Genomic DNA, 20,526 nt, shown 5'->3' on the forward strand with positions numbered 1-20,526 from the left:
TTGAGGCTCGACAGGCATCCAGTCTACCGTATTTTTTGTCTCAGTAGATGTCACTGTTTACCGAGCTTAAGGCTCGAGTGCATCTGCGTGGATCGCCACACTCCTTTGATTTGCTTTCCAGCCATCTTTATGCATGGTTTCCTTTCATCCTCTGTACCGCTGATAAGCTAAGTCGCCCGTGATATCTGGGGTTAGATAACATTCATTTGCAGTGTGGTGCAGGATCATAAAACGGAGGAAAAAGTACGTTCGTGTGAGTCAAGAAACTGATGTCCAAATTAGAAAGGGAAGGTCATGTTTTAAAACAAAGCAGATAGTGTATAGAGGGAGAGATTGAGTGGGAGAGATTGAAGTGATGCATCAACCACACACTCCAAATGAAATGTGTTTGGCCTGTAAACACAACAGATCCTCAGAGACACTCACATCTACACGTGTCCATACGCATCGATACACACTTAAATTCCTTCAAACACACAGCATGAGACACCAAAGAGCCTCCCTCAGGTGTTTGTGTTGCCAGATATATGATATCAGTCCGCTAAAACTCAGAATATCATGATGTTATTGCCTTTTTGCTCAATTTGCCACAAAATTAATACATGGAAATCATCATGCGTCTCTCTAATTTGCACCTTTTTGAATATTCATCTGAAATCAAGCTTTGTTTGCATGCATGTTTACAAGTGTGCGGTCTTTTCATGGCATTACAACATATAGTGTGTTACCAAAACTGCAGATCATTGGAATAGGCACACGATTGGCAGCACTGTGTGACACAACACACAGAAATAAAGATAATACATGGATTTAATGTCCTTTTAAAGCTACACTACACAGTATTGTATACCCAAACAGGATCAAATGGCTGTATGTAATTGTAAAGTCACTGTCTCGAAGATATTATTCTTGAATGATTCGGCATATTAACATGTAGGAGGCAAGCTCCAGCAATAAAAAGCACCGGCACCGGTTCATTAAGTCACACTGCTGGCGACTGTTGAATGGGAGCAATATCCTAAAGTCAATGTTTGAACACCTGGATTTAATTATAACATGTTTAATATGGCCATAATCTTACACGACATGCATTTCTAACTTATATAATTCTGCAGCACAGTTCTCTTGTTGTATACAGTTGATATGTTGAAATCCGTGTCTCAATCAAATGTATTTAAAAAAAATGATGCAGTAATGAATGGGGTGTGTAATGTGCATTAAGGGAATTTAGTGTATAAATGGAGGAGATTTGTGTTCTCTGCTGTCGATCCCTGTGCACAAATGTCAGCAAGGAAACATAAACAGCATTTTAAAGAAGCAGGGGAAAGAAGATGGCAAGGTTCGGCACTGATGGAGTTCTGACAGCTGACAGTAGGGGAAATATGAGGGCACCAAAGCATAAAGGGAATAAATCTATATCATTCTGACAAAAAACAAACAAATAAGTCTACAATTGACATACAGAGTGAAGAGAATCCAAACTGGCAGGGTGAAGTGCCTCTCAGCACACCATAGGTGACACTGTTGAACCGTGCATCGAGGTGACGGAGCTCAAAACAGAAGGAAGAGGCGCAGAGAGAGGAACAGGAACTCAGACTGGAGGAGGAAACAAATCCAAGTTGTTTATTTTCCCACCATCCACTCTGCCTCATGACTGTCAGAGCTGCCACTGTGTGGAAAGACTTGTTTAAAGTGCTGGCAACACTCTTATGTCAGTACCAGTTCTCTTCAGTGGGGGGCAATACAAAACAGAGTGAGCCTCAGTGGAAGCATCATCCAGTGTTTCCCTTCAGCCTCTGCATGCGGGCAGTAAACAAGGCGTCTCACCCAACAATAAACTGTAATAAACTGAGTTAAACTACTATACATACTCTTTATATACGTTAGAAACATAGGGGACAACACTGCAATAATGTAAGGACATATATATACATTAGGTTTCACTTGTATTTAGTACGTAATTCTTTAAAACAAAGTATATCGCAAGTAGGTAAACGATTTTGCTTTGCATTAATGTCACTGAACAACATATTATACATCCAAATTTGGCACAAACCATTTTTACAAGCATCATTTTTTTTCGGTCATGCTATTTGAAACTTGGGTAATTGGTAATATGTCAACTCTCCAACTATCTTAATTTAACTGCGCCATTTTTTCTTCATACCAGTTTCTTATAAAATGTTTTACGTGACTTCCAATTTCCTGTGTAGCCTCGTCTGGATTCATAGAGCATTTCCCTGCTGTTTAATTGATGTTCTGAATTGTACGGTGTATTTCCACCATGGAGCTACATTTTACATCACATTGATGAGTCCTCATCCTAAAGCTTTTTAGTTTGCAACATTTAAATGCATTTTTTTAAATCATCATCAGGGATTCTGAGTTCTTGCCCGGGGCATGCAGCTTCACCTTTAATATTTTAGCACAAGTTCATGTACGTTGCCATCAGCTAGAGTAAGCTGCAGAGAAATGAACTGGAGTGAATGTCAGGGAATTTATAGGTTAAGCTGACAGACCAAGCGCCTGAAATGACATCTAAAATACAAGGCTGTATCAAATTGTAGTGAAATATGCACGTTTTGTAGTTTAATGGGAAGATACACTAGTAAAATAAAATACTTTAAGGAACATTCTAATCGTTTTCAGCCCCATTCTTGACATTAAACTTTGATACAGCACTGTGAACCTCTGTACGGGGCTGCAATACAAATTCCTTCCCTTCTACAGACAACAGAATAATATCTGACAGATTTGATATTCTTAGTTGTGTGTTAGATGATTTGTGGTATAGATGCCCTTCCTTCTAAAAGAATCTGATTCCTGTATCATCTTCTTCCTCTCCTTCTATTCCTGGCACTTTTTTTTATTGCTCTGCCTCTCTCTGGTTACAGGGCCGTGTAACCAAAGTCCAAAATGCTACCTTTCTATTTTGAGAGGAACAAATGTCATTTCTCTGATGCTACCGGCAAATGTGAAGTGTTCTTATTTTGAAACAAAACCTTGTGTATGGTCTCTCATCCGTAAATGTCAGCGAATAACCTTTGGAACATTTTTCAGTGTCAAAGAGAAAGTTCAGGTATTTGAAAGGGACCCTTGGAAAACAAAGAAAAACTTAACTATTTCAGCACTCATATATTAAAGGGGCCCTATTATGCTTGTTGGAGTTTTCCCTTTCCTGTAGTGTTATCAATCACAACAGAGCTACCAATCAGAGCAGACTGTGCTCTGGTTTCAGACAGAGGCTGAAAAGAGAATGACAAAATGTCACAGTAGAAGCACAACATTGAAATATGAACCTGGAAATTAGCATAATATGTCCTCCTTAAATCTCTTTCAACTCTCTCTACCTGTTTGTGTTTGGGTAGAATTCCACATTAGTCTCCTACTAAATATTTCAATGACTTTGGGTCAAGGGAGGTTGTGGCTCTCCCTTCCACTCACAGTTTAAGCTGCTAAAATTTTTATAGGAGCTCTTTCTATCCATCTTCTAAAAACTGATTCTACATGAGCACAATGCGGGCAGAAAACAGGGTTTCTGAAATGGGAAAAGAATGTGAGTGGTTTTTGAGGTTCTACATAATGTATGGAGCAGATCAAAATGCTGATGTATTCCTAATGATTGTACGTCTCCACTCTCTTTACTCTTCAGACTTTATGATCTTTTGTCTTCTTTAAACTCTGCTTCAGGTGGGTTATATTTTACTTTGAGAGTTTCAGTTTAATTAATATTTGAACTACACCATCTTTTGCCAAATTGAGATGAAGGAGTTACTCCGCAATTGCACACAGTGATTCAATTTCCAATATCACTCCCAAAAATACAGCAAACAGCCAAAAGCTATTTAACACTCCCAAAAAAAACACATTTTGGTGGGCGGAGGGGGCAGTTTGGTGGGTTGATGTGAGCCGCTGTGGCAGTCAATGTAGCAGAACCAAGAAGTAGGTCATCCCCATTGACCTGACTCACACAATCATCATACACTGTGTGTGTGTCACTGTATGATTATGCTGTTCCAATTCTCTCCTAAATCATAGGAGGCAGAAAAAAAGCAAACACACACTGAAACGTTGGTACCAAGCGAAAGAGGGCAAACCATCCGCAGCTGAGCGTAAACAATATCAAATCTGCCTCTCAAGTGCCACATTGGCACTCGAAAAATCCACATTTTGACGGAAATATTTCCACATGGAATTAAACTGAAGGTGGCAAGACTTTTAAGATACAATTTTGGACATATAAACACTACAGATAATTGCAAAAGTGGCACAAACATCTCGTGAGAAACACACCAGTGCTCAATTATTCACATTTTCTGCGAATCCCTGCATAAATTATTGACACTTTTCCTGAATTATAAACCACCTTTTTTTTTTTCAACTTCCCCCCTCTTAATATTTTACAACATCTAAACTGTTCCACACCTAGTTTACCTCGCTTTCTGTCATTAATTAAGTGTTGTCTACACTACAGGTGTACATATTGAGACAAATGCAGTTGAATAACATTGCCAGAGTTAAAAAATTACACTTTTAAGATGGTGTTTGAAGTCAAAATCAAAGGAGAATTAGATTTAAAAATCTCTCTCATCCCTCCACATCTCAACTTCCTCTCCTCTGTCCTGTACAGTTAACTACACACATACACACACACACACACACACACACACACACACACACACACACACACATTATGTCTTTGTCTGATGATCCAGACACCCCACCATGTTGATCACTAATCTGCTTCCTACCACACTAGCCGTGACCAATCGTGGCCTTTCATGTTGCGAAGCGGTCAGTCACACCTAACAGGATTGGCTGGTCGTAGTCAGGGATGCCGGGGTTATTAGTGATTATAATAAGTGTGTGTGTGTGTGTGTGTGGCAGGGTCTGTCTGGACTCTTGCTCGTGTGACCCAGATTGTGTATAGGGCTGCATGCGAAATGAGATGTGATGTTTGGGGGCAAGAGATTATACAGAAGGGGACAAAAGCAAGGCTGGTGATGGCAAGGACGTATTGGATCAGGGTCAATAATTTCCACACCCCATGATACACACTGACACACAGTGTGGAGAGTGTAAGATGGAAATGAAAGTGCTTTTGTGTCTTGAATATTGAAGGGGATTGTGTCTGCTACTCTTTATTTAGTGGGAATATAGATAAAGTGTTGCCTGGGATGATGGATTAATAACTGACGAGCACACATGTTCTATGTTTTTCTTTTTTTTAAAGTCAAATTTAGTTAACGCCTCCCTCTGTGATCACAATTATTCTATAATGCATTAATGTTGCCTCAAAATATGTGCTTAGGATCCCCTGGTGGAGATGAAAGTGATTAAACAGCAGTAATTCCCCAAAGTGCTACATTATCATCGCAACTCTGATTGGATAATGAAATGTTTTCAGCATTAAAGCGGCCCCAGAGAGCCGGCGGATGAGGTGAGCTACTTAATGCATATATGCACACAGCAGTAGTGGGATGAATATAAAGCATGAAGTGTAGGCATGCAGCTGCAAAGGGAGTCGTGTAACATGTTCACTTTAAAGTAGACACTGCCAAAATATCGGTCTTATCAGGTAATCCTTGTGTGGTATTTCAATCCTCCAGAAATATTAAATGTTTTGTTATTTTTGATCGAGTGCAGCAAGCCCACATTCTAATGTCAAAATACACACAAATATTATTTTTATTACTTAATGACACTTGTTTTTTTTTATCTCTTTCTATGTTTCTATATGTAATTTATTATCTTTACATTTTTAGTATGTATTTTTGTATTTATTGATCATTATTTACATTACATGTGTGCATTGTTTTATCTATTTAAATGTTTTATAATTTTTGTATTATTATTTAATATTCTTTACATTTTTTGGGGAAGAAATTAAACTTTGTAACATGTTGAAATACTTAAAGTAAAGTACTCAAATCCCCACTTACTTAGTCAAAATAAAGATACACTTTACAGAGGATTTTTATGGAACTAATTATAAGAAAATAAGGTCTCAATTATGGACAGAAACATCTTGCTGGTATAGGAACTACCTTAAGAGTTGCTGTTGAGTGGAATTTCCTTTTAAAAATAACTATTTCTGAGAACTAAGTGACCTCAGTTTAACCTGAGCATGTCTACAATGACCCTGCTTCATGGAGCACCTTGTATGGTACCGAAACACCCGCCATATGGACGGCTTTGGAATATGCTTACAATTACATAGGCTTTTGAAGCGGGCATTTTTGGAGTATGACTTTTCAGAGTGAAGTGAGACTTGACATGATCTGTGTTTACATTACATCTGAAGGAAAGGAATGTCAAAAAAAAACACACATGCGATGATATTGAGTTTGAGAGGCCCCTCGAGTGGCAGATCTTCCAAAAGGATGTGACCTGACTTTTTGAACATCTGCCGGTCTGCAGCAGATTAACCAAAAAGCCTTGATGCATATCAAATGAGCCGCGACACATCTTCAAACCCACAATCTGGTGAAGGGGAATGACTAACACTGAGCTGCCTCTGACACCTGTGAAAGTTTTTTTTTTTTTTTTGTCAGGCAGCACTGTGATTACGTTTGGCTCCAAAGGAAAAGCTGTAAAAGGTCATGTTTTTTTAATCAAATAATTCAAAGGATGTGAGCTTTTTTAGCCAAGTTTGAGGACAGTCTTGTATGCAGTGTTTTACAAGAAAGTTGTGACAGTTTGCAATATGACATACAAGGCCACTTTTTAGCAATAAAAAAGTTTGAAGAAGCATTTGTCCTCACCCCAGGACTGCACACACTGCCAAGTCCCACAAAAGCAATTTTTAGTCATTGTCACAAGTTTCCATGGCAACATTTCACTCTCATATTATGCGGTTGGTGATTAATGAACGCACTGGGGTGAATAAAATGAACTGAACTGGAGTGGAAGTGGGGTGGGGGGAGTATTCCAGTCTGTCTTTGTCCTTTTTTTTTTTTTTTTGAAGGATGTTTAGATAGCAATTAGCAGTTAGCCCCTCCAGCATCTGAGGTGGGAGACTGCTGACGCTTTGAAGATCAAATTAACCAATTAGGGAGAGATAAGAGTGAGACCTCCCCATTTTAACATGTAAGCTACACGCTGGTGAGATAGCAGGATATTTGGAGGGTAAAGTAAATGCTATCAGCAACCAACAACAAGGTTTTTTTTTCTCTCGTGATTAAGTCAACAACACCCAAGAGGGCACCTTTCCCCTCCGACCAAATCTAAACAAAGTGACAGATGTGCCCCACTCAGGAAGAGACATGACGATACAGCCAGGGCTATATTTGTCTACGTGGTTCCCACAGTCAATCTACAGGTTTAAAAACAAAACAGAAGGATCCAAGATGATTTTTTCTCAAGCACGCCCAGGCTGACAATGCCACTAAAAAGTGTCGGGGGAAACAGGAAAAGAAACAGCAGCAATACTATTGTTGCTATATCGGTCGGAGTAGTGACAATTAGAAACAAAACATCAGACAAAGCCTTCCTAGTCTTTGTTTGACAAAGCAAATGTGGGATAAATGTGGCAACCTGCAAGCTTATATGGATTTTAAGTTTGTAGGCAACTTTGTATGTGATTTAGCACTTACTGTAGGTCAGATATGAGACTTTTCAAGAACTTTTTGTACAAAATGTTTACTAAAATCTTAAGAACCTGCCACAAATGTTGCACCTTCTTCTTATAAATGCATTTGCTTTGCTTCAGTTAACATGCATCCTTCCTTAAACTAGTGTCAGTTCCTCATTGTCTGACAGATCACACACACTGAACCTGGATTTCCTTGATCCGTGTGACCCAGAGCAGGTGAACGGGGATCAGTAGTAGTAGCACTGAGGCTTTGGCAACCAGCTGTCACACACACACGCGCTTCAGCACCCTCAAAACGCATGCACACACACTTGCATTGTTACTGTACACTCATGAGCACGCCTCAGCACACAGGAGAGGCTGTGAAACTGAATAATCGGACATCTGGGAGGTTCATTTGAAGTGACAGAGTGAGGAATGACGTGCGGAGTGTGTAGCTTGTGGATGTATGAGCATACACATTGAAAACATTTGAAATAAGCCCTGTCCAGCTCTCACCTCTAACTGTTAAATAACACTGTCAGACATCCTGCCTCTTAAGTGCATAAAAGACCATTCAGGACCTTCACACACACACACACACACACACACACACACACACACACACACACACACACACACACACACACACACACACACACACACAGCACTCTGAAGTACACACACATTTTAAGCATCCCTCAAGGCGCTGTCTTCAATCTTTATGTATCTTGGGCTTTAAGCAAGCACCAAAACACAGTGGCTCTGTGAAATTAGGTCACACAAAACAGACTCTCACATACGGCCTTACCCGACCTCCCTACCCTCCACCACCACCACCACACAGATAATTGGATGTGTGTGTTGGGTCACAGTCGATACCTGTGAAACTGCAGGTCCAAATTTCACTAAAGCACAACCCTTTTCCAAAAATCCAACAAGTTAATTGCACTTTTCAGAGAATAAACATGGAGAATAAAACACTAAATAAAAGTTTTTTTATATAACTAAACTTGCTCTGAACTCCATACATAACTCCATTTTTATAAATCCACATTTCAGAAGTTTCTCCCTGACAATGATACAGATAGCTCCACAGCTTTCATTGGCTGCGGCCACTGCTCTATCATTATCATTCCTGTATTGCTGGCACTCAAAGCTCCCATTCCTCATTCCCAACTGAGAATAAAACCTGAGACGGAGGGTGAAAGCATGCAGGAATCCCCCCAGGGACGGACACACACACATACACACACACCGTCAACTCAAAAAGCACACAAACTCCTCCAGAGACAGGCCTGTGTACGAAAGGACAGAAAAACAATCTCCCTCCTCTTACCTTCCACATGATTAAAATCCCATCATCCACAAACAAAGTGAAAAAGAGAGGAAGGTAGAGAGATGTGGGGAGAGTGGAGGCTATCTTTGGCTCTCTCTCTGCTCTGTGGGACGCAGCAGCAGCGGCGAGCGGCGAACCTGGGAGTCAGCGAGGATGTGGATATGTCTCCGTGGCTGTGTCATCACCTCTCATGACATGTTTCCTCCCCTGCCTGTGTAAGCCTTTCCATCCTGACCCGGCAGGGAGAGAGAGAGAGAGAGAGAGAGAGAGAGAGAGAGAGAGAGAGAGAGAGAGAGAGAGAGAGAGAGAGAGGGAGAGAGCAAACCACCCCCCTCTCTATCTCCCCTCCTCCTCCTCCTCCTCATGTCCATCCCTCCCCTCTCTGTGTCCCTGTATTCAAATCTGCCAGTAGGCTGCCCTGCCTTTAAGTAGGCCAATCACCGAGCCACCGGGGGGCGGAGTCTGTGTGCAAGTGTGTGAGTTTGCAGTCATACGTGAGTAAGTGTGTGTGCTTAAACATTTGCTTGCATGCAAACTCATATGTGGACATGAATGTGTACACATCAGAGCCAGGTTACATCATACTTCCACTCATATGTGGACCTCACCGTGATCTTGTGTCTCAAATCTGCCGTTGTGTTTTATGCCCAGCAGGAACAAATAAAGCACAGCCCCAAGTCCTCCCATTCACTTCGGTGAAATTCAAGCATTTCTTTCCTGTTTTGGTGCAATCTCATCTTGTTGAACTTTTCCAGCAGTTACAGAGCAGATATACTCGTGCACGCTATTCGCAGTTTGAAATCGCTCAGCTCTGTATTTATTACCCACGTTGGAGCCATGACATCCATTTTCCGTGCCGAGGGTGGGACAATTTCGGGCTTGTGTCACATCTTTAAAAAGGCTGGGTTGAAAAACACTACTAGGGTGGAAATGACCTGCTATAAGGGCTGATTTAGAATAATGCTCAACTTGATAAAGACAAAAAGAGAGTCATCAAAGCAAACTAACAATACTCCGACTTGTCAAAACTGTTCATGTTGTTATGAGAAATACATGTTTCTAAAAGCTCACGCAGAAGTTGGATTTATATAACCACAACACCATTGACATCAATTCCCACATGTCAATATAATAAGCCTCTTACAAGTGGATTCCTCTCTAGACCACTGTTTGAGATTTTACTGTAACCTTCATCTGCCTCCACTTTTGCATCCATGACACATCCCCAGCATCCATTAATGTAATTTTTAATGTCCCTCCCCTATTTCCCCTTCTACATTGAAACCTCAGCTGTTTTGGCCACTACTTGAAAGAGAGAAAAAAAACCTCTTTCTTTATGCGGCCCACAAGGAAAGCAGCTTAAATTAATCCCTAGTCAGTCATTCAGCCTCCCACACAAAGCACTCTGCCCTGACAAACTGAGTGCAAGGTCTGATCAGAAATCTTGAGCAGCTCTCTCGCTCCAAACTATACCTCACGTTCATATCTGATTCACCGAGGATGCTGTTCTTAGTCCGGCCAATTGTGCAGAACAGAGACAAGCGTGAAGCCAACAAAGGACTTGTCAGAGTTTACCATTATTGAAGACTTTACAGTATGTGTGATGAGTTAGAAATGGGATTAGAGGCTTTGAAATCTGGCTGTTCGTTGGTCGGGTAGATCCCGAATAATCCCCAACATTTTGCCGTTGGGGAGTGAGACCTGTAGTTGGAAGTGTAAAACATTGCAGAGGACTATGGATTTAATTCTATCCTGTGTCCTGGAATGCAGGATCCTGGAGCTTTTTGGACGATAAAAGGACGTTTTATGCATTAAATGAAACAATTTGTCCGGGTTTGATACATTTGAAATCTTGAATGCACCTCTAATACATATTTCAATTAGATAAAGAGTTTGAGACTTCCTGTAAGGTCAAATTGAAGTTGTCTGTTGCTTTTAAATCGATTCAGTGTTTATCTTTTTAAAAGTACAGCTTTGAAATGGGTGAATAATTTTCCTTTTTGCGGTATAGGGACACGAGGTCCAGATTTGGTGTGTGTGTGTGTGCTGTGGCGGGGATTGTGGCGGTGTGTGTCTGGCAGTTGGAGTGGGATCAGTCGAGGTGAGGCTGCTGCTTAAGAATGCACTTCTGGAAAAGGACAAGGAAAAAGTTTCCATCTCGGGTCAGTTCCCTGCGAGAGAAAGACTACTAGCTTGTGAACACTCTGCTAGAAGGAAAATAGGCACAGTAAAGATTTCTATTTTATACGGTTATAATGATTGAAAGGATGAATTCATTCACCTCATCTAATTTGATATTTGTGGGCTTACGCAGGAGCTTGCTTTTCAAATACTAGATATTAAATTAATTATAATCATTTACTCAGTGTTAGTTTTGCAATAGCTGCAAGGCAAAGGCACAAATAGCTAATTTTATGCCACATGTTCTTCTATAGCTTTTACACAAAATGGGCAGAGGCCTTAATAAAGAATGTTTAAGTCTCCTAACTTTAGTTGTTTTCTCAAAGCTTTGGAAATAGTGGAAAGCTATCCTTTTTAAGGCTGTCATACCGATCTGGGAAGAGACACCGCCCAAAATACAATGCTTGCACTTAGTATGGTGACCTATTAGCACAGCAGTTATAGAAAGCATGTGCAAATAAAACTAAACTCTTGGCAAGTTGGAGACCTTGTACAAGTCTCTCTTCAAAAGTATATGTTGTGTTGAATCCCAATGCGACTTCCTGGTAACATGAGCTTGAATAAAAATGCTTTTTCCTGCAGGGAGACAGCTCTGCACTCACAAAGTAGATATAGATACTTCAAAGGGGTTACATTAGTAGGTCTTCATTTGTTTGTCCTCAAGGTTGGAGGTTATCCAGCAGCACTCTTCAGAATTAAAGCACACAGATGCAAAGCCTCTTCCTTCTTCAAGTCTCTCATCAGCCTCGGTATAGCTGAAGCTTTGCCAGGCGTCCTCTACGTCAACACCGCAAAGTCGAGTTTTTCACCTTGAACTACATGTTCCCGCCTTGCTCCGGGTGATATTTCAGTTTTAGCTTCAAATGACATTGTGCGAGGAGAGACAGAGGGTATTGAGTTCAGTCGCAATTTGTCACACACAATGGACAACTTTTTTTATATTTGAGGGAAAGAATGTAAAATGATAAATTGAAGCCAAAAGAAAACTCAATAACAGGATGATGATGTTGCAGTTATTTGACATACCATTTTCACTTGGTAATGGTACACGGTAAATCAAGCAGAGAGGAGATAAAGCAGGCTGTAAAATAAAAGCTCAGCTATGGAGACTATTTTTTTATCGTTTGCTTTACATAAACTGATTTTTGTGCAATGCAGGGGGGAAAACCTCCTCTCTTGCCTTTGATTCCCAACCTTCCGATGACCGCTCTCTGAGTTTAGGAAAAGCTGGTCTCGGCTGACTTTAAAGAGGTCTTATTTTTAACAAGCAGGAATGAGTGGAATGTGGTGGAGTCCGTCCCCTCTCTCGGGGTGAGACCATTTCAGGGATAAAGCAAGACAGGGTTATGACCAGCACCTTTGCAAAGGTCACCGGTGCTTTGGGTAGTCTGGGATTGAGGGATTTTACATCACACATATGTGCGAAAATAACACGTGACCACAACACACTGATCTTTTAAAGGGTTTAGTCAATCTCCTCCAGGTTCAATACGTGCAAAAAGACACATCCATGCATATGAGCATTACATCCATGAGCTCCATCTTCCAGAGGCATCTTTACGACTTAGATATACAGTGTCTTAAAACCCCTCCCAGCTGCTGATCGCTATCTTGGACAGTACATTAGATATGCATTCATTTTGCATGACTTATGGGAGGCTGGGAGATATTCTGTAAAGCCCGTCTTGAATACATTTGAGTGCTATAGTGTCACCCCAAAACATTTGTTTTTTAAAGTTTGTCAAAGTTTGGGACACAGATTTCCCCTCTCACTGACCTCTGGCCTTTTTTAAGTAAGTTCACATGCAGATAGTAAAGCATGGCTTCAATCAGCGGGGAGAAGATGCAGCTGGTACCAGCTGGGCAGAGACACTGCGGCTTTAGATTATGTTGTAGAGTCTGTGAGCTATCTGTCTCTGTCAAGTGAAATCAGGGAATAAACTGATCTAATCAGGGACAAACTAATACAGAAAGGCCCCGAAAACAGCTTTTAGGAGAGGAACGGGGGGAGGGGGAGCAGACAGATCAAGAGAAACAGAGGGGGGAGCAGGAGATAAAGTCTGGATAAACATCAAATAACGCTGCGCTACTTCCTCTGAACTGGATATTTTTGGTAGAAAAGAAATGATACCACTAGTAATCACTTTTAATTAGTTTAGTTTTGGTGAACTGACCCTTTAAATGTGCCCACTAGGAGTTAGTTCCAAGCACAGAAGAGACCACTCATTATGAGCGAGAGTCACGCGTTTATTAGATGAATCAACAGGCTTGAAACAAGGATTCTGAAGTGTGTGTGTGCAATCATGTCCATCTGTGTATGTGAGCTGTCCGTCAAACCTGGCAAACATCCCCTCCGGTGATTCAAGAGTACAGAACATGAGATTCTCTGGAAAAAAAAGGCTGCACTGATTATTTCAAATGCCATTGAGTCAGAGGATTCCAAAAAAGGTCAGGCGATCAACGGAAATATTTTCCTTCACTGCTGTTTGTGAATATAACAAGGAACATGGAGCAATTGAGTTCAAAGTGAGTAATGATGAATCTGAATCCTCTCTCTGTCGGCTCCTTTTGACTAGGACATCAAAGTGGATGTGATAAAAACAGCATCTTCCAGGGCGATAAAGAACAGGCATTTCCTGACACATTTTATGAGAAGGCTTGAAGCACCCAGTAGCCATTTTTGGAACTTATGCATGCACACACAACTAGATCCATTGCCTGAATCTGACACATCCACCAGCAGCAATGGCTCAAGGTCATCTTCTGTAACCTCATAAAGGCGAATGCAAATCTACCCATACACAGCCAAGATGGACTCACACACATAAACATGTATATTCGTGTCAGACAGCATCATCATTAGCTTTCAGCAGAGTCAATGTGTCCTCAAACTGTCACGGAAAGGAGTCGCATCCTTTCTGCTTGACCTCCACCCAAACCAAGACCAGCTGGCACACCATGATAACATTATGTAATCCCACTGAAAGAGACCTGATATCCTAAAACACATATTAGATTTGGTGCATGTATCAAGAGAGCATGTGATTAAATTATTTTCTCATATTGACAGAGGGAAAAGATGGTTTTTATTGCAGATCAGGATGTTACCAGCTCCTAAAATTACATTATCTAATCAAAGTTAATTAGAAAATGCTCAAAAAGGAGAGATAATCTTACATTCTATAATATTACCAATGTTTATCTATCAATATCATGACTAATATGGGATAATTGCACACCCACTGCATGTAATAAGTCTCTGGATATCATGCAGTGCGTGGGTGGCAAGAGACGACGACCACTGTGACACACAGCTGAGTTTGTCTTCAAGCTAATGTGCTATTTCAGGCGTCACTGCATTATCTATTAAAATTCCCACACAGAGAAAGTGCATCAAAGCCGCTTGGCTGTATTGAGTGAAATAATGGTGTGATGAAGCATACAAAAGAAAAACCCAGAGTGAAATCTTATCATCAGGTTCTCATATTCTCCCGTGACGTATTGTCATATTCAAATTCAAATCCTAACTATGTCCAAATGCGAAACCCTCCAATTAGTGCAGGAACATACTTTCCCACAATGTTCTGCTTGTGTTTTGTACCCAATCACCGCACCTTTTGTCTCTGGAAGTTGTATAACTCCTGAACCCCCCCAAAAAAGAGTTCAGCAAAGGCTCACTCCATCAAGGACAGCAGAAATAGGATACATTCAGTTTTCAGAGTTGACCTTTGTTATGCAGGTACTATTGTTTTTATTTCTAAGGGAAAAATATGTATCCTCCTAAATTGTGTTTTCCTGATGGGATATTCTTTACATATTTTGTTAAAGTGGCCCTATTATGCTAATTTCCAGTTGCTTATTTGTATTTTGTATTATGTCTCTGTGCTTTTAGGTTCAAAAAGCTCTTTATTTTTCTCATACTGCCTGTGCTTCAGCACCTCTTTTCATCCTCTGTCTGAAACCAGAGCCCGATCTGCTCTGATTGGTTAGCTGGCCGGCTGTGTTGCATTCTGATGTCACCTTGTTCAGGAAGTAAACAAGAAGTCAAATGGCGGCGTTTCAGGCAGGGGGAGGGGGAAAACTTTGGAAAGTTCTTGTCATTTTCCAAAAGACATTTATTTTTGACTATTGATATGTTGGAAAAAGACATCAGTAGCACTTGTGACCTTTCAGGTGAATCTATACCGATGATTCAATCCGCCGAGCCTGAAACTGCTCCACCTGGGACACAGATTCATACTGTGTGCACAGAAATGCCTTGATAATACCATACCCCACTTTGGGTAGCTCAACTTTCTCATTTGGAGCCCTGGAGGAGGCAATAGGAAACACTATTTGATAGCAAGCTGTCATTTTAAAGTCATATACTGCTGCTGAAGACGATCCACCCTGTGGTGGAAAAAAAATTACATTTTCCCAGTTGTGCCAAATGACAGTGTGAAGCATGAATAGGTTATAAGTGAATGTCAGCCTCTCCGACCTCCCTTGCTCCAGTCTCTGCAGTGTGTGTGTGTACCGTACGTGTGTGTGCTAAATGTAATGCTATGGTTAATGTACTATAGTTCACCCTGGAAGTGAGGAAGTATTCAGATTTATGGGCCTGCCATCACCTGTGACAGGGAGAGTGCACACACATGAAGCAGGAAGTGGGAACATCTCACTTTGCTTATACTGAATATGAAAGCTTGTGCGGCCATAAAAAGAATCCGAGATGTAAGCTGGGAATACAGATGACTATGAAAGTCAGTGAGAGGAATCCAAAGCGGGGACATTAATCAACGTTTATGCATTTTGTATGAAGGTGGGGAGGGGGCTTCGTACAGTGTGATGGCAGGGTGACTACCGTATAAGACAGCCATGAATTATAAATGGAATAAATGATGGTCCCAGTAGGATCATTAATAGTTTGAAATATTTAGCACTGTATTGAGGTTCAGGTGGGATTTTATTCATCATATACTGTATGATCTGCTTAGCAGGTTTACAGCTGTTTGAAGGCATCTGAGGTCCAAATATAAAACCAAAGAATGAAACATTTCATCTCTTTTAAATTAATTCACATGTAGGGACATTGAAATGTGCTGCAGCACCTTTTTTCACCCTCTGTCTGAAAGCAGAGCCCAGTCTGGTGTGATTGCTTAACTGTCCGGCTCTGTTGTGAGAAGTGCAGAATGTTCAACAGGCAGATGCAAATATGTTTGTCATTTCTAATGCAATATTTAGACAGGCTGACACTCCGGTATACAGACAGGTAGACGTGCGTCCCGGGGGACAGAGCTTCTTTAAGTGAATGACATTTGCTTCCAACAGGGTCAATGCCCTTTCTACATGTCTTGTTTATCTATCGAGCTTGAGCTGTCCCCTCAGGCTGAGCCAACACCTTGTCTCTATTCTTCTAACATCAGCACAGATAAATACTGCCAGGCTATCACACACACACACACACACACACACACACACACACACACACACACACACACACACACACACACACACACACACACACACACACACACACACACACACACACACACACACACACACTGTCTCTTTTCAAGCTTTGGAAAAGTGCTGTGGGAGGTTTATTGATTGCACTTTGGAGGTGTGTGTGCGTGTGTGTGTCTGTGTGTGTGTGTGTGTGTGTGTGTGTGTATATGTGTGTGTGTGTGTGTGTGTGTGTGTGTGTGTGTGTGTGTGTGTGTGTGTGTGTGTGTGTGTGTGTGTGTGTGTGTGTGTGTGTGTGTGTGAATAGTTGCTGATTTGCAAAACAAACAAAGCAATCTCTAAGACCATTAGTGATATTGCATTACTCTCCCTTGAAATGTGAAGCATCAAATGTTTCATCATGCCTGAGTATGTGCTGGCACTAAGTAATCAGTTCTAAACAGGGTGGCTAAAACAAAGACATCAGTGAGTGTTTAAGTGTTTGACTCTTCATTGCAAAGAGCATCACCTCCTGTTTAACACTTGACAACTTATAAATGCAGCAGCTCATGAAGAAGCCAACACTAAATGATGATTATCTAAAGAAGTATATTGGCCACAAAACCTTAGGGTACCTTCAGGATAGCCCTGGGGTGCACCACCATTGAAAAAAAGCAATGCAGCATTGACTCTATTGTGATATTGTGTCATAATTCGATATATATGCAATAAACATTGAAGGTGCATGTATACATTTGCTAAATATGCAGTTATTTATGCAAAACAATATGTTTTTCGCAGATGCACACAAGTCAGAAATAGCATGGTCATATCAGGTAATGGAAAGTTGCTCAGTAACTAAGAATGTTGTTTTTTATCCTGAAGGAAATGCGTTCTTATTGGATGCATCAGCTTGTAACCTTGTCTTGCTACATAGATGCTTTTACAGTTCAGATGTACTTTACTCCAAGATATTGAGCTCTATCCCCCTTTTATCACTACATTTGGGGACAATTTTCCCAAACAATGTGGGTTTTTTTAAGTGACTGTGATACTGTTGACTGGACACATTCCTTGTGTGGTTTTCCCTAAAGACCACAACTGATCAAATCCATAGTAAACATCTATAAGACCAATGTGCTTTGTTCAGACAGCACGCAAAACCTATTGTCTTTTATTACCGGTCATAAAGGCTGGCCACTCTGTGTTTTACAAGCATCCACATTGGACATGTGTTTGGACAACTAGTGTCTGTTCGGCCAATTGCTAACTCCAGCATTGCAGCTTTTTCAAAATAACTCTACACTAGATATCCTTGGATACGTAGCAATAGACTCGCCAAATGATCAGATGCCAAGAAAAACAAAGGACAGAGACATACATACAGACAAAGACTTCTTTCAGTCTAGTTAGTTATAATCTTTCTGTTGTTTCTATCTTGGTTGCCTTGGTTTATGGCGCAAGGTTGGTTTCCATTCTTTTGCATGCTTGTCTACATTTTTTGTTTTAAATCTGATTCTCATTTTGTTTCTGTTGAGTAGTACCAGTAGAAAAACAGCTGGATTATTTGTCATCAACCCAATATAAGTAGTTTTGATTGCAAACCACAACGCTGCACCTGGAAAAACTGCTCCCACAATTAGGCAGCAACTTTTCCTACAATCACATGATGTTATATCAGGATACACAGATTAAAGGGCTCTTGTAGCCACATTTTTAAACTTGAGTCTAACCAACTCTGGAACCGGCACTCCTGACATCATTCTTTATGAATTCTCCACTCACCTCGATCCTCTTTAGGTTGTTGGCCCGACATTGACTCTGAGCTTCAGCTAATCAAAGAGCCAATTCATGCAGGCAGCAGTATGCACACAATGCTTCAGCTTTAATCAATATATTACTAAACTGCACATGCACCCACTTTGTGAACTACATGAGACAAATAGTGTCCTTTCCTCTGTCGTTTCAAATCTTAAAATTATGTACTGTTGGTGGAGCTTGTTGTTTTTCTTTTTGAAAAAGATCAGGGTTTTGTTGACTCTAATAATCAATCAGGTAAATCAATGTCTTTCCGTCAATGATAATACTCCACCACTTTGTTGAGTCCTTCAGTGTCACATGGGGCAGTGTCTTATTTCATGAACAACAAATATGCAAAGAAGTGAGCAATGTAAAAGTTGCCATCAATCCAATTTCACAAAACTTGAAAGTGATTGATTTTTGCCCCAGTTAAACCATAAGCCTTCTAGTGTACATCAATAACACTCCTCGTGGAGACATTTGGGAAACTCTTCTTGTCCAGTATAGTTTGGTTGTTTGATCCAGAATATTTTCAGTGAAAAAACACCAAGAATAGACAGTTTGTCTGGCCACTGACAGTTGGTTTTAGGACTGCGACACCGTGAAGGAGGTCAGAGAGCGGGTGCAGATTGAACAGATGGACTCTTCAAGTAGCAATTTTGTGGCGCTGAAGTCTTGCGTCTGGCGTGGATTCTTTGTTAAGCCATGTTCATAAAGACAACAGCACTGCGTGAATGAAAAAAACACACTAAATCATTTTACTGGGACGGATGACATGGCTCAGCAGGGGTGCCAATGCAGATGGCGCCTACAAAGAAATGCGAAAGTGTTTGACTTGGCAAACAGATTTCGGCAAATGCACATTCCCAGTGGATTACTTTGGAGTTCTATTTTGGATTTATAGTGTGTCGACATAAAGTGATGACCTAAAACTGAACTTTGACTTCTTGGATTATATTTAATGTCTGACCGGTACCAGATACTACATATCACCATGAACACTGCTCATGCATTGTTTCAATATATGTTTGGTTTCTATGTAATACTACGTTTTTGCATTCTTGTCTTAATGGAGTTCTTTTAGCCGTAGCACTCTCTTCACAAGTTTCCCAGCACATTAAACAATAGTAAGACTCCGCTATTATCCTGAAGTGGCAATAGGACACAATGCATTGAGAGTAGTTGGATCGCTCACATGTAGCTGTGTGTTTGAGCACAGACGGAACAGAACTGGGCACTTGACTAGTTCACGGTCCATCTCATCACCAAGTGTCTTTGGCTCTCTCAAGCTTTGTCATTGTTCAGACAAACATTCAAGTGCCATGTTTAGTCACCCGGGGAACAAACCAGCCCATTCATACAGCCCAATAACCGGCGGTTAGATTAAAGGCTTCATTGCAAGTAAAATGCCTTTACTTGCATTTAAAACTCCCCCTATTTTTCGCTAAAATCTCCCCCCTGTCCCTTTTTTCTACTAATTTTCTTGAGCTTTGGTGTAAGACAAGGAGGTGGCGAGTAGCCATAGTTTGGCTGCTGGGGAGCTGAAATGTGAATGCCAAGCTCTCAAAGTCCTCAGCAGAGAGATGGGATTTTAGAGTTGGAATGTGGGGGGTTTGGCTCGGTTTGAAAAAGATTGGACACTTTGGCAGTAGCTGATGCCAGGGCCTCCTAGCTCGATACCCTGCTGGGCTCCGAATATGGCAAAGAGGGTGTTAAAACTGGAAATAATTTGAGCATACTGCAGATAGTCAGATAGTCATTTTTAATGTGTAATGTTATAATTAAAAAATCAAAGCGGCTTTCCGTTTTTTAATAATCAAAAACTAATGGAATTTATACACATTTTCCTGGAAGAAAAAAAAACAATGAGGAGCTAGCAACCAACGGGTGTTACCTGCAAATAATCATGCAACTCAGATAAAATGGCACTGAACACAGTCTCAAAGATTTGTGCCTTGAATAACAACATTTCCTTTTCCTTTATTCCGCTATCTATTCCAACACCTTTACTTTACCTGTAGGTCATCCTCACACCGTTTCACTTCATTTCAGCTCAGCTCCAGTAGCTCAAGGTACCCAACAGTCACATCCTGCTGCATTCATGAGCACCATCCTCTCCACGTGTCAGCACTGATAGAGGATGGAGTGTTTAGAATCCATAATGAGAGAAGGAGGTACTGAGGATGCTATAAAGTGCGAATACGTCCAT

General features: G+C 40.8%; 1 protein-coding gene across 2 annotated transcripts in view; it reads right to left on the reverse strand.

Annotated features, from left to right (window-relative positions):
- LOC134861052 (E3 ubiquitin-protein ligase Midline-1-like) overlaps window positions 1-20,526 on the reverse strand; it is a 58,219-nt gene that overhangs the window by 35,385 nt on the left and 2,308 nt on the right. The window contains exon 1 of one of the 2 annotated variants that reach the window (XM_063878044.1): window positions 8,913-9,100. The exons of the other annotated variant lie outside the window; for it this stretch is intronic. The gene's annotated coding sequence lies outside the window, so the exon portion shown is untranslated. Of the gene's footprint in view, window positions 1-8,912; window positions 9,101-20,526 lie in introns of those variants that run through there. 2 annotated transcript variants of the gene reach the window in all.

This window comes from Eleginops maclovinus, chromosome 24 (assembly GCF_036324505.1).
Source record: "Eleginops maclovinus isolate JMC-PN-2008 ecotype Puerto Natales chromosome 24, JC_Emac_rtc_rv5, whole genome shotgun sequence".
In the NCBI taxonomy this organism is placed as follows: Eukaryota; Metazoa; Chordata; class Actinopteri; order Perciformes; family Eleginopidae; genus Eleginops; species Eleginops maclovinus.